General features: G+C 43.9%; 1 non-coding gene across 1 annotated transcript; it reads left to right on the forward strand.

Moving 5' to 3' along the window:
• Window positions 1-10277: 10277 nt before the first annotated feature.
• On the forward strand, window positions 10278-10381 carry LOC111727742. The gene has a single exon (XR_002775215.1). It is a non-coding gene; the product is annotated as a U6 spliceosomal RNA (small nuclear RNA).
• Window positions 10382-11628: the final 1247 nt, after the last annotated feature.

Below are 11628 nucleotides of genomic sequence, written 5' to 3' on the forward strand. Positions count from 1 at the left end.
AAAAAAAAAAAAAAAAAAAAAAAAGATATACCTGAGACTAAAAAGCAAGAGGAAAAAAATAAAATCAATTACCCCAGCTAAGAAAAATCTTCACTACTGCACTGTGCAATTTGTTTTTGTGTGTGCACATTTCAAATTTACAGAAGTAATGACTGAAAAAGGAGAGTTGAGTGAGTCTCAGCTTAGAGAAAACTAGGACACAGCATCATTTATAGAAACAGGTGCAACTGGTTTTATTTGGACTTTTCCTTCAACTATCTTGTTGATAAATAAAAGCAGACACCATGTCAAACGAACCAGGGAACTTTGCTCACAGCTGTTGGCAAATTACTAAATTCCATGAAGCTCAAATCCACCGCAACAGCGCATGCGCTCTGATGTCTTGGCCCTCTTGGAACTGCCTGCAACTCCGTCTGCATCCTTGGGAGTGGTACTTCACACGGCACAAAATTCTTTTCCAGCTACATCTCCATGAAGCCAAATTCAATTGCCCTATGCTTCTCACCTTTCATAGCAATCGTTCTCAACCTTAGCTATACATAGAGTCACCTGGAGCATCTAAAAAATCCCAATGCCCACCTTGAACCCCAGCCCAACAAAACCAGAGTCTATGGGGCTGAGATCCATGGTTGAAAATTATTAAGGTAACCCTGTAATCCTGTATATGATGTTTGTGTAATAAGAAATATATAAATCTTGCCCTTAAAAATATATCCTCTATTTCCCATTCTCTTTTGCACTCTTTCCCCTAAAACTTGCACAAAAGATCCTATGAGAATTCCATATCCTATTCCTCTCTTATTTTACTTCTCAAAATAATTGGTTGAATCATAATCTAATAATTGGCTTCCAGGGAACAAATATTTATTAAGCACCTGCTATCTCGATGCTGGGGCAGATGGGTGAACAAGAAAATGTGCCAGCCTTCCTGGGACTTCACCTTCCAGAGAAGCAGGTACATGCCCTTTGGGCTCAACACATACTCAGCTGCCACGACTGTGACTGCCAAGCCCAGTAGCTGAGCCCCTCCCTGAAGCTGCCTCCGTGAGGGCATTCCACACCCCGTGACGGGTTGTGGAAACTGAGGTGCAAAGATCTGGTCTCCTCACTCTGATTTAGGACAATATAGAGCTGTGCAGACCTACAGGATTGGCAGAGGCTTCCTATCCAACGAACCCTCCCTGTGGCCTGTCTGCCTCCCTTGATCCCTCACACATGCTAACCCAATAAACTTCTGGAACATTAACTCCCCATCTTAGACAATTTCCCAGGAACACATTTCAAGAGTGTGATGTACAAGAGGGTGGTTTAGCAAGGACGGGAGCAGGTGGAGAGACTCAAGATGTGTTGGAGGCGGAGCTGGTACATTAAATGTGAGCTGTAAAGAAAAGAGAGGAACCAGAGATGTCTCCGAGGTGGGGTCCTGGGAAGCGGGTGGCTGCTGACAAAGCCGTTCTCTGAGATTCTGTGGGAAAACTGTAGACCACAGGAATTTTGACCTGATTCTAAATAAGGCCTTCTAACTACAACTTGTAAATTATTAAATATCTTCCTAATAACAGTGATTAGCTTTTTTGTGTGTTTTAAGCACTTTAGGCACCTTGGATACTTAATTTTTCACGACAAACCTGCAAGCTTGGGAACGGGAATTCCTGAGATTCCCTCATGTCTCACCGATGTCTTCCTCTCGCCCTTCTTTGCAAACACCGTGACCCCAGGCCCTGTACTCATGCTTCCTCTGCCTGGTAGGCTCGTCCTCTGCCCTACCTGATCTCCAGTCTTCTTCAGGTGTCACCTCCAAAGTCCCTTCATCAAAGTGGCTTCTCTTGCTCTCCCAGGCTGAATCAGCTCTCACAACATCCTCAAATATTCCTTTATTGAACAACCTTGTGATATTTAATATATATATATTTTTTTCATTAACCCTATCTTGTTGAGCCTCTTCCTTTATATATTTTAAGCTCCATAAGAGCAGCATTGCCTTGCTCTGCTCCAGCCCCTAACATGGTACCTGGCACATAATAGACTCTAAAGAAATATTTGTTGAATGAATGATGGAAATACTGAAGTCAGTTTATTGTAGGGCAGGGTTATAAACCTAGCTCTGTTTAACTCCAAACGTCAAAACACATCATAATTTGCCAGCTCTAATTGGGTGGGCTGCCCCAAGTAGGTGGTCAATACACCTGAAGAAAGCATCCTCCAAACTAGATTAAAATGCCCCAGGGCTCCTGTAACACCCCCTCTTTTCATTGGAATCGCTCAGTGCCTGAAGGGAAGGAGATTCTCAGGAATGATACTGTGAATAACATCTCACTACTGGACACTTTGTGGGTATCTATTATGTGCCACAATGGGCTCCAAAGGCTTCATATGCATTATTTCACTTTCAAAAAGCAAAACCTAAGAAACTGGCAACATTTTTTATCTTAGGTGGGAAGTAGGGCGTTCTTACTTCTTCTAGGCCTGGAGTTACTTTTAAGAATGTGTCTTACTGAACAAAACCAAGAGGGCCTTTCACCAGACTCCTCTGAGTAATGGATAAATACATTAGAGAAGGATATGAATTCAGTTGGGCTAATTCAAATTTCATGCCATTTAATTTTAATAGGAAGGATATTGGCCCATAAATAACCCTTTTAAATAGTCAGAATGTGAATGTGCACAATTCAGTGTTGAACGGAAGATATTATTTCAACATCATTTAATCGGATTGGTCTCAGGGGAAACAAAGGAGACATTTTTAGTGGCCATCGAGGTGGTTGACTGAAATGCTACCAAATCTGAAAACAGCAAAATAAAACATCATCCTATGATCCAACTTACGCATCTCTACAGCACCCAGAGGCTCAGCCCCTGGCAGACACCAGACCCTTCTCTGTTCCGTCATTAATGTCCTGGAAGCTGAAAGCAGATCATGTGTGATGCTGGCAAAGCCCCTCTTCTGGAATTGATGCCCTTCCTTTTGCCCTCTCGCTAGTCTGAGAGCCCTGTGAGGGCAGGAACTGTGTCCTTTAGACTTTGTTAATAGCATCTAGCCCAGTGTGTTTGGGTGAATGACAGAGACTGGTGTCCAGGATTGTAAATTGCAGATCCTGACAGCCCTGCAGTCTGTTGTCACGCTTCTTCCTTCACCTTAAGAATTCAGCAGCTTCCAGGCTCCTTGACCTCAGCCTGATCACCCAGCAGTAATAATAAAACAAACCAACTGTAGACATTGCTGACTTTCCTCAACCTTGAAAGCAGCATTTCCAAATAAATTCTGGGAGATGTTAAAAAACATTTCAAGGGCAGGGTAAGAAAGGGCTCCATGGCTAAGAAAGTTGTGACACTCTGGGTTAAACTCAGTGAAATACTTCTTCCTGGAAGACTTCTCCGAGGCTTTAATATGCTAGAACATGCTCTGGTTTTTCTAGAAGGATGTGCAGTACGAGACTGGCTTCTTTCATTTAGAAACACGCATTTTAATGTTCCTCCATGTCTTCTCGTGGTTTGATAGTTCATCTCTTACTACCTGCAATGATATTCCACTGTCTGGATGCATCTCAGTTCTTTTATCCACTCATCTACTAAAGGGCATCTTTGTTGCTTCCTGGTGTTGGCAAATTTGGATTCTGGATATATTTTGAAGGTAGAGTCAACAAGATTTCCTGACCCTTTGCATGTTTTATGAGCTCTAACTCTAAGCAGGATGCCAAGTGTTTGGCCAGTGCAACTGAAAGAAAGGGACTTTCCCCACTTGCACAGGGAGAAGGGAGATAATGCACTAGGGACAGCAACAGTCATCACAATTATGTCCCTGGCCTCAGCCTGGTGCCGGGCTGGGCTGAGATACCGGGCACTTCATCCCTTGTGATGCACACGCTAGCCCGCGGCAGGAGATGCTGCTAATATTCTCATTTTACAGCTAGGGAGCTGAAGCGAGTTGTTTACTTGCTCAAGGCCACATAGGTCTGCTCATATCTGGCTCCCGAGACAGTAAATATTTATTATATAATAATTGGGTTAATGTGAATCTTCCCCTTGAACGCAAGCCACTCTTTATATGCTGACAGAAAGGACATCTTTGAGCGTATGATGTTGAAGGTGAGGGCCTGAATCACGGGGAATTCACAGAGCAATTAATGTCACCCTGTGAGGCTTCTTGGCAAGTGGTAGGCTCACCATTTCTCCCAGTGGTGACATCCCAACGTGCTCCAGTGGTACGGGTATTTTCCAATTTTGATAAAAGTGTTGCACTTATAGCACAGGGCCCAGCACACATTAGGTGCTCCATAAACATCGGCTATCAATTCAGAGAGCTGAGGAATGCTCTTGAGTTCCTTGGAAAAAACTGCTTATAATCTGAGATTTTGCCTGTGCATTGCCCCTATTGATTTGACAAAAAGTATTAAGCCTCTTCTATGATCCCTTTGAGTGGATATAAAAGCTGCATTATCACAACCATCAGTGGTTCTCAAGAGCCATTCCCCGGACTAGTTTGAGCCATGGTTGTTTCTCCCCATTTGGGAGAAAATGAGAAAAATTAGAACAATGCAGTGAGTTTTCATAAAACCAACTGTATTTGATTTAAAGCACTCTCCTTTTGTCTGAGATATGTTTGTGTGTGTGTGTGTGTGTGTGTATGCGTGCACGCACGCGCATAGTAAAAATGCCCTCTTTACTATGAGATTATGAACTAACTTAGCAAAATAAAAGTTCAGCAGCTCCTTTTGGCTGTTTTTGCTGCCTGTGGTGAAATTAATAATGGCTGAAATCCAAATTTCTGGGTACCACCAGTCCTATATAATCAATATAAACTCAGTTGTGTGTAAGCCTCCAATGCAGAATGTAGAACCAAATGTAGAATGATCAAGAGTTGGGATAGGTCATTTGTTATCGAGCACAGTGTGTGCTATTCACCCACTGACGTGTCGCCCTGGGCTAGGCGGGCTCCACACAGAGACAAGAGCAGAGAACTAAAATTCTCTTCACAGTTGAGAAGACTATGGCTGGAGCCCTTCTAGTCATACCTTATCATATCCTATGTACATAACTTGCAGAATTTGGGGGTGCAAATTTGATGTCCCCAAACTCTGTGTGTTATTGTAGGAGCTGAATAGAAGTGAAGATGGTCTCGTTCTACCCTAGCTGGGGCAGGGCCTGGAGCCAGCACCATGGGACCTTGTTACCCCGTCTTCTCCTCCTCCTTCTTCTCCCATTTATTCACCAATCTTTCAAGCCAGTATTTCAAGCGCCACAAATGGAGCAATCCTGAATGCTGAGCAATCATGTTTGGTTAAAACTTATAGATTGCAATTGGCTGCCAAAGCCTCCTGATAGAGTAAAAGAAAATTTAGAAGCAAATTAGCATATCGGCAAAATACTCCACTTTCCTACTTCTAGCCACACTTGGATTATCCTATTTTCTCTTTTAAATAAGGCATGTCCAGCAGGAGGGCACCAGAATTTAAAAATCTAATCAGAAGGAAAGGCCATAGCTTTGCTCACAGCACACATTTTCCCCAAAACACACAGAGTGGTCCATCAGGTGCGATTAAATGTAGGTCACAAGGAAAGAGAGAGACTGCAAACACATGACTCACGGCGCGTTAAGTGATAGATCCCCCAGGACTACTCCTTTGCAGAGAAATTGCGTGTTGTCAAGCTGGCTTGCAAAGACGTTTAACTCTTCATCTCAAGTACAAAGCATTTTGGTTGTACAAACAAACAGGGCTCCTAAATCGTTAGCGATTCACAAAATCAATACCACATCTGATCACCAGTTTCTTTTCTTCGATTCTTGCCCAAATGCAGCCTGAGCGTCAAGGTCTGAGAATGTAACTTTCCAGAATCCCTGACTAATGGCACATGGCAGCCCTGAGCTGGCAGGAGGCTACTGTTCTGAGCAACACGGCCCAAATCTGGGTAAATATTCTCTGTTACAAGGCCAGACGAGAACAATCTCTTATACTTAAAACCTGAATGAAACTTCGAGAGAATGCTTACTTTTCACTCCCAAACAGTAGTGACCTGGATTTACACCAGCTTAATTGCTAAAACTTAAATGCCTTTAAGCTGTCCGCCAGTGATTTGAGGATGTCCCCAAAAAGGTCTCTCCAAATTCCCAGGAACTGGTCCGTGAACCTCAACCTTCCCGGTGACTAAGCCTTTGGAAAGGCTGAGTGACCCCTCCCTACTGGCTGTGACCTTCAGGATGCTGTTGCCTGTCTCCTGGTGCTTAGATGCTTCTGCTGCTCACACTGAGAGAGGGTCTCAGGATTCTGCCGAAAGGCACAGACAATAGCTTCTTCCCCACATTGTAGCAAGCACCGATGCCCGGCTCACATAAGCATCCCTGAGTGATATAGCTGGTTTCATTGCCCTTGACCTCCACGAGTCTGCCATGACAGGCATCAGTCAAAGCCAGGGTGAGTTACCAAGGATCAGCCACCCTCTACTGCCCTCTCTTTGGGATGTAGGGTCTGGGCCCAGCATAGCCAGCAAAAGGTCTTTGATAATATTTGATATCAACAGGAAAGAACTCCAAAAATAAGATTTATCAGGTTTGACTGGAGCTTTATTGGATTATAAACAGATTTCAAAACCAAAATTAAAAGGGGATTCTAGAGTAGAACGCTGTGGTACGACCCCCTGTCTTTCTGAAAAAGATGCAAACGTGGGTCTTCAACCACTTCTCTGAGACAGACAGACATTGGATGGGTATAGATTTCCATGTGTCTATTTCAGAGGTTCATATAGAGACATGTGCTCTGGCAGTGGGGTAGTGCAGTTGCTCAGGAAGCATGTCCCGGCACGTGACTACCTGGCTTTGGGGGCAGGTAGAACCTCACTGTGTGTTACCTCCCTCCCCTGCAAACAGCGGGCGAGAGGCCCTCTGCCTCATGGGGCCGTTGTGAGGATTACATTAGAAAGTATTTCAGGAGCACACAGAACAGTGCCTGGCCCACGGTGAGTACATACTAAATATTAGATCTTGCTGCTAGAAGCTAATACGTTAGCACTGCTTGGCACTGGAAGACAGCTAAAATTTGTAGGGAGTTGTGGGCAGCTCAGGTGTTCTGGGCTCAGAATGGAGGCCCACAGTACTTCCCCGTTGCCGCTGCCACCACACATTACCACAAACTTTGTAGCTTGAAACACAAATTAACTTGCAATCATGCTCCTCAGTATTTACCTACATGAGTTGAAAGCTACATCCACACAAAAACCTGCCGGCAGACGTGCATAGCAGCTGGATATGATAATTGCCGAAACTTGGAAGCAACCGAGCTGCCCTTCGGTAGGGGAGTGGATAAACGAGCTGTGCCACATCACGGCGATGGAATATGATTCAGTGATAAACATAAATGAACCAACAAGCCACGAAAAGACATGAAGGAAACTTAAAGGCACATCGCTGAGTGAAAGAAGCTGGTCTGAAGGGGCTAGCTACATCCTGTGTGGTTCCAACTGTAGGATATTCTAGAAAAGCCAACTGTGCAGACGGTACAATTGGGGTTGTCCGGGGGAAGGGAGGGTTTTGAGGCTGAGAAACTGCTCTGTATGATACTGCAGTCGTGGACACATGGCATATAGATTTGTCAAAATCCATAGAATATATAGCACCGGAAGTGAACCCTAAGGAAAATTATGGGCTTTGGTTAAACATGTATCAGTTTTTAAAACCCTCAGATTCATTCTGGAAGCTCTAAGGAGGAAATCTGCCATCTTGTTCTTTCCAGCTTCCACAGGTTGCCGCATCCCATGGCTCCCGCCCCTCCTGTGTCCTCAGAGCCAGCAGTGCAGCCCCTTCACGTTACTTCATCTTAGCCCCTCTTCATCTGTCCTCACATCTCCTACTACTGATTCTCATCCTCCTGCCTCTGTCTTATAAGGACTTTTTGGATTCTATTTAGGGCCCACCTGGATAAGCCAAAATAATCTCCCCTCTTGAGACTCTGAATCACTTCTTCACATGAGTTTTAACAAAGGCGGTAGTCACAGTTTCCTGGATTGGGTCTCCTTCAGGGCTCATTCAGCCGGCCCTAAGAACAAGAGGTGGCCGGAGGAGTCAAAGAAGGACTGGAGTGGGAGATGCAGGGGAGAGGAACGGGCAGGTGGACTTTTAAGGGGGGTAGAAAGCTCCCTGCCTGCTGTCTACGCCAAATACCACAGAAACCAGAGACTGATCAGCAGCTCAAAATCTGAAGGAAAAGAAAAGGTACTGCTGCATGCAACCACGTGAATAAAAAATTTATGGAAGTCACACTTCAGTTACTCTGCCCTCCGCCCCCCAAAATCTCAAATAAATTCATTAAAAATACATATCACTAAAAAGTTCATTGTTGGCTAGGTGCCTGTGGCTCAAGCAGCTAAGGCACCAGTCACATACACCTGAGCTGGTGGGTTCGAATCCAGCTCGGGCCTGCCAACAACAATGACAGCTGCAACCAAAAAGTAGCCAGGCGTTGTGGCAGGCACCTGTAGTCCCAGCTACTTGGGAGGTGGAGGCAGGAGATTTTCTTAAGCCCAAGAGTTGGAGGTTACTGTGAGCTGTGATGCCACAGCCCTCCACTGAGGGCAACATAGTGAGACTCTGTCTTAAAAAAAAAAAAAAGTTGGGCAGTGCCTGTGGCTCAAAGGAGTAGGGTGCCGGCCCCATATACCAGAGGTGGTGGGCTCAAACCCAGCCTTGGCCAAAAACTGCAAAAAAAAAGTTCACGGTAGCTCTCTTTGTGACAGTACAGGTAATATCACATTTTAATGTTATTTATAGTAGGTCCCCAAATTTCTGTAATAAATATGTATTAACCTTATAGTCAGAAAAAGATATTTTTAAGTAATATAATTCAAAACACAAAAATATATTTAGAAATGAAGCAATGTCAGCATGAACAGAGCTCTTCCTTCTCACACAGAACCATAGACTGAATATTGTCTTTAGGTGATGTGTGCTTTCTTTCTGTCTCTCTTTGATATTTCCACAAAGTGCCTCCTTCTTCTATTAAAATGGAAGTTTAGAGTGAATTTAGGAAGGAGAAAGGAGGGATGTGTTGCTGACTTTCCATAGATGGTCCCCCCAAATCCCCTGAAATAGCAACCAGCTTTTGTTTAAGTGAAGGGCTATTAAAATGTACTTTTGAGCGCCTGTGGTCCCAGCTACTTGGGAGGCTGAGGCAGGAGAATCGCCTAAGCCCAGGAGTTGGAGGTTGCTGTGAGCCGTGACTCCACAGTACTCTACCAAGGGCAATAAAGTGAGACTCTGTCTCTTAAAAAAAAAAAAGTACTTTTGATCCAACCATTCCTCCACTTTTAGCAATATTCCTAATAAAAATGCACACAGGTGTGTTTCACATGGCACATACATATACCAGGGTCACAATGGGAAAAACCAGAGAACAAACCCAATGTTGATCAACAAGAGATGAATGAAGAAACTGTGGCCTATTGGTTGTGTCTGAATGTTGATGTCCCCCAAAAACTCATATATTGAAACTTAATCTCCAATGTCGTAGTATGAACATGTGGGGCCTTTGGGAGGTGATTAGGTCACGAGGGCTCTGCTGTCATGAACACAGCACCGAAAGTGAGCCCTAATGAAAACTCTGGGCTTTGGTTAATCATATATCAATTTTGAAAACCCTCAAATTTATTAGTGCTCTTGTAGAAGGGGCCCGAGCGAGCTCGTTTGCTCCTTCTGCCAAATGAAAACACAGATAGAAGGTGTCATCCATGAGGTACAGACCTTACCAGACATGGAATCTACTGGCACCTTGACCTTGAACTTCTTAGCCTCCAAAGGTGCAAGCAATAAATTTCTGTTGTTAATAAATTACCCAGTCAGAAGTATTTTTGGTATAGCAGCCCGAACAAATACAATATTCATACAATAAAATACTGCACAGCAATGAAAAGGAATGAACTGCTGCTCCCTGCAACCAATGAATGTATCTCACAGACATAGTGTGGTGTGAAAGAAGCCAGAAATGAAAGCATGCATTTATATAAATTCAAAACTAGGAAAGCCTAATCTGGGATGTTCTTTCAGAACAGCAATCCCCTTTCAGGGGACAGGAACTGGGAGAGGGCAAGAGGAAGGTTTTGGGGTGCCAGTAGGTTTTATTTCTCAAGATGGATAGTGATTGCATGAATATATTAATTTGGTATGTCTTCATCCTCCTGTACACTTACAAAATATGCACTTGTCTGTATATAAGTAAGATAAATAATATATAAATATAATATAAAATAAATACAAATAAATAAATACAATTAAACCTTAATGTGGGATCATCATGCTCACTTCAGCAGCACATGTACTAAAATTAGAATGATACAGAGATTAGCATAGCCCCTGTGCAAGGATGACATGCCAATTTAGGATCATGTTTTATTCTCAGGTATGATTTAGACCCATGCCTGGGCAGACTAAAGCACAGTCAATCTGGTTTAGATTAGTGCACCAACTAATCAGCTCTATGGAAATTAACTGGTGATCATTAATATAAGCAAGACAAAAAGCCAACTAGTAGAATTTCAACATAGTATACACTGTACAGTACAGGCTCAGTTAACATCTTACTCCAGCCAGTTATCTAGGACAATCTCATGATTTACAAATTCATTTACAAGGAGGAACTCAGAAGTATGCCTATAGGGTTTAAGTTGGCAAAGATGCTATTAATGGTTGAGACAGGCGCCAAGCCTTTCTCACACAAAATAGTGACTGCTCACATAGGCTGTGAATATGCCAGACCATGCTTAAAGGTTTACAACTTCTTGCTGTGGTCATTAAAAAAAGAAAGATAAGTGATGAAAAGGCAATAAATGTCAGGAATTGAGGGCATCTGCTGCAGTGTCCTGTACTAGGGAGTGAATAAATAGAGAAGACAGCCTGCAGACAGCTACCTTATGGCCCTCCTTACTGAAGGCCATGCAAAGCCTCTGCCTACCTCATTTCAAGCTGCAGCAGACACTGGGGCGTGTGAGACACTTTTCTCCTGGGAAGATGCCCTTTTGGTGAAGTTCAGATGGACATCCATTGCAGGGCTCTACCCAGGATTTGGACCTGGCCAACTGACTCATTCCATCTTATTTGCAGCAGGGGTTAGTTGGGTGTGGGGTATACCTCCCTAGGCTGGCAGGGCCAGAATTCTCCATGGGAATCTGCTCGCAAGCTAGGAAGATGGTCTTAGGATACAAGTTTGGGACTTCCTGGGGTCACTTTCCATGGCCGTATGGAAGACGCTTGTCTGAGGTAGCAATGTTTGAGGCCAGCAAACATAGAGAAGCAAAGACAAGCTGCCTGCCCAGCTCTGGGCACCTGCTTGCTGTAGCTTCTTCATGAACCAGTCCAGATTTTTCCTGGCCATGCCCGACGACAAAATGACTTTTTACTTAAGCTAGTTTGAATTGGATTTCTGTTCCTTGGCAACAAAAGTTCTAACAAACACACCAATAAATGTAGAATCAGGAGCACAGGAAAGTTACAAGTAATTATATGGGGGGCGGAAAGGGAGAAGGGAACAGAGCGGTGAAGACACAGGATCCTAGCCATCTGGGGGAGCTGAGTGTCCACATGGCCATTAGCAGATGGTTCCAAGATTCTTCCAGGTGACAGTACCCAAGTCCCATGTGTAAACTGCT

The sequence above is a fragment of the Otolemur garnettii genome, unplaced genomic scaffold (assembly GCF_000181295.1).
Source record: "Otolemur garnettii isolate 467f Iridium unplaced genomic scaffold, OtoGar3 scaffold00120, whole genome shotgun sequence".
Classification (NCBI taxonomy): domain Eukaryota; kingdom Metazoa; phylum Chordata; class Mammalia; order Primates; family Galagidae; genus Otolemur; species Otolemur garnettii.